The sequence below is a fragment of the Plecotus auritus genome (genome assembly GCF_963455305.1).
Source record: "Plecotus auritus genome assembly, chromosome: 6".
In the NCBI taxonomy this organism is placed as follows: domain Eukaryota; kingdom Metazoa; phylum Chordata; class Mammalia; order Chiroptera; family Vespertilionidae; genus Plecotus; species Plecotus auritus.
Window position 1 is genome coordinate 2,605,943 of NC_137773.1, and position 3,602 is coordinate 2,609,544.

At 54.9% G+C, this 3,602-nt stretch overlaps 1 protein-coding gene across 1 annotated transcript in view; it reads right to left on the reverse strand.

Annotated features, from left to right (window-relative positions):
- TNRC18 (trinucleotide repeat containing 18) overlaps positions 1-3,602 on the reverse strand; it is a 136,727-nt gene that overhangs the window by 110,744 nt on the left and 22,381 nt on the right. The window lies entirely within an intron of this gene.

Here is a 3,602-nt window from a genome sequence, read left to right on the forward strand (position 1 = left end):
CGAGCACAGCCGCAAGCCTGACACCCCCAGTTCCCCATGACTCTGCACCCCCACTTCCACCCTGAAGCGAGCATTGTGCACACACATTACGTCCAGGGGGTGCTCGCCCCGGCCCTGCTGTGCATCACGCAAAAGGCGGGACACGGCCCACGTGTCCGATCCTCGGGTCAGTGAGTCACTCGGGGAGTGAAAGCCGTTCCCCTGGCCGGGAAGGTCGGGGACAGGCACATGCCCAGGTACAGGGGCCGGCAGAGGGGCCGGCAGGACGCGGCAGGACGCGGAACATACCTACACGTGGACGTCCGCAGAGGCTAAGAGACGTCCCTGAAGTAGTGATCCTGGGTTACGCTATCTCCCTGTTTACCTACATGCATCATGTCTTTCAAATGAGCATCATTTCACGAGGAAAGGAAGTGATTGAAAAGCCCAGTGCAGTAGGACGACGGCGGCAGCGGAAGTCCAAACGAGGTCGAGGTCATGCAGGAAAGCGTGCTGTTGTGTTTGGAAGGGCTGGCCCGGGGGACACTCCCCGGAGGCCACTGCGAGGGCCACGGCGAAGACGCTACAGCCGCCAGAGGAGGACAGCACCAGCGAGGGGAACGGGAATCCAACCAGGAGGCCGGGCACACGTGGTCCCGAACCTGGCATCAGACAGCAAGGCCCCCGCAGGGCCAGGCCCGGCCTTGACCTCGGGGCGGGAGCGGCCTCGTGGGCGCGTACAGCAGCCTCTCTTCGCGGGCCCCGGGTCTGCGGGAGCGCGATGCGCGGCGCGTTGGGAAGCACGTAGTGATTTATCTAAAAATAAAGGCCTCGCCGTCCTCCTGCGGAGCGTCTACACATCGACGAGAAGAAAATAACAGAAAAGGGGAGATCCCCACGGCCTTTAAAAGACATAAAAAGAAGCTCAATTTTAAAAAAAGGGAAAAAAAGAAAAAATAAATAAAAATTACAAAACAACACACACACACACAGAGAGAGAGAGAGAGAGAGAGAGAGAGAGAGAGAGAGAGAGAGAAGACGCTCAGATTTGTTCCTGGAAGCAATGCTGGGTAAGGTTACAATGGGTTGCCACTTCTCACCCACCGCCTGGAAAAACCCACACGTTACAGATCGTCCTCTGTTGGCAAGACCGGGAAACAGGCCCCTGCACGTTGTTCGTGGGAGTGTAAATTGCCCCCCCCACTCCATGGAAGACAATTTGAGTAGCATCCGTCACAATTATAAATGCACATGCCCTTGGACCCAGCAATCCCACTGCTAGGAATTTATTTTATAGACACTTGCTCAGGAGTAAAATGAGGCAGGCGAGTTATTAATTTAGTAAAAATATGGACAACAATCTGAACGTCCCACCACAGAAAATGGGTTAAAGAAGGTGTCATCTGCCCATCCAGCCTGGCTCAGTGGCTGAGCTTTGACCTATGAACCAGGAGGTCACGGTTCGATTCCCGGTCAGGGCACCTGCCTGGGTTACGGCTCAATCCCCAGTGTGGGGCGTGCAGGAGGCAGCCGATCGATGATTCTCTCTCATCATTGAAGTTTCTATCTCTCTCCCTCCCTCTCTGAAATTAATACAAAATTTAAAAAAAAAAAAAAAAACACGAACTAAAACCCTTAAAAAAAAAAGTTGTCATCTATCTACCCAGTGGAATATTACACAGCTGGCAAAATGGACTGGTCAGGACAAAAACGGTTAGGTAAGACCCTTTCAACGTTCACCCTTTAATAAAAGCAACAGCAACAACAACAAAAAACAACCAGAATCAACTTTTTCAGAATTCTGGAAATGAACCAGAGACTGGCAGCAACCTGGGGAGTGTGTATTCCAGAAGAACGACCGAGTCTCGGGAGGGACAGCACGTGCACGGGTGACTGAGGGACAAGAGAAGATCGGGGCTTCCTTCTAGGAATATCCTGATATGTTTTCATCGTTGAATCACACAAATGTATTCCTACTCCAAAAACGACATTTAAAACAACATTAGTAAAATAAAACACACTTTTAAAAGAGTAATGTTGACAAACAAAGGCTGTGCCGGGTGCTCAGCTGGTTCCTGTTGTCCGATACCCCAAGGCTGTGGGTTCCGGCCCTGACCGGGTTGGCTCAGTGGATAGAGCGTCGGCCTGCGGACTGAAGGGTCCCAGGTTCAATTCCGGTCAAGGGCATGTACCTTGGTTGCGGGCACATCCCCAGGAGGGGGTGTGCAGGAGGCAGCTGATCGATGTTTCTCTCACATCGATGTTTCTAACTCTCTATCCCTCTCCCTTCCTCTCTGTAAAAAATCAATAAAATATATTTAAAAAAAAAAAAAAAAAAAAAAAGGCCGTGGGTTCCGTTCCGTCAGAGCACAGAGAATCAGCCTGTGAATGCACAGGTACGTGGAACAAGTCGATGCTTCTCTCTCTCTCCCTTCCTTTCTCTCTAAAGCTAATAACCCAGTAAAATACTTTTTAAAATGAAGGTTGGGGTCCAAGTCGGATCAAACCTCTGGGTCCAGTCACTGATTTGCGGGACGGCGAGGTGCGGGACGGCCCGTAGGAATTCTCCCGGCTCTCCGCACGGAAACTGTTCAGAAAAGAAAGGGAAGGACGGGCAGCTCTGGACCAGACTTAACCGATACAACACGGAGCCCTGGCCAGGGTGGCTCAGCGGGTGGGAGCCGCTCCTTCTGCGGGCAGATGCGAGCCCACACCCGACTCCAGCTCTGCCCTCCGGCCTCCTGACAGCCGCCCAGCCTTAAAACATCCATCCTGAGACCCAAGGAAATGACTCTAAAAATAGACAAATGCTCCAGTGCCAGGAGCTGGGAGCACTTTCCTTGGAAGAATGACTAATTAGAGAGGAGCTAATTATCCCACAGCAGGCGGGGGGGGGGGGGCGGGGGAGGGGGGCCTGGGCGTGTGACAGCAACGCCACACCATTAAAATGATGACGGGTCTGGAAGAACGCGGGCCAGACGCCTTCATGGGGGTGGGGAGGAGGGGAGCGTGAAGCAGGCCCGTCAGCCAGGGCAGCCACAGGCCTCGCAGGGCGGGTGCGGCACGCCAGCGGGGACTCTGGCCGGCGGCACCGGCTGTTCTGTCTCCTCCTGCGTCTCCTCCGAACGGTGCCGATTTCCTGGGATGAACAGAAAGGACACCCTTACCTGTAGCTGAAGTGGTGTGTTCACCACTCTGTGTACAACTGTCCCAGGGCTGTGGTGTGAGTGCAGATGTGTTCAGGTTTCGCATCTGGTCCCCTCTGCCTCTCACGCCTCTGTCCAGGGCCCTGATCTGACCAAGCACGGCATCCGCCCCAACACGTGACGGGCAGTGGGTGATGGGCAGTGGGTGACGGGCAGTGGGTGAGGGCACGCCTCTCTCCAGGGCTCTGATCTGACCAAGCAAGGCATCCGTGCCAACACGTTACGGGCAGTGGGTGACGGGCAGTGGGTGATGGGCACGCCTCTCTCCAGGGCTCTGATCTGACCAAGCAAGGCATCCGTGCCAACACGTGGTGGGCAGTGAGTGATGGGCACGCCTCGGCCACCCTCCGGGGCTGGGGCCGGGGTCACCCAGACGGGAAAGGTCGTGGCGCCCCACCGGAAGGACCACACAGCTGC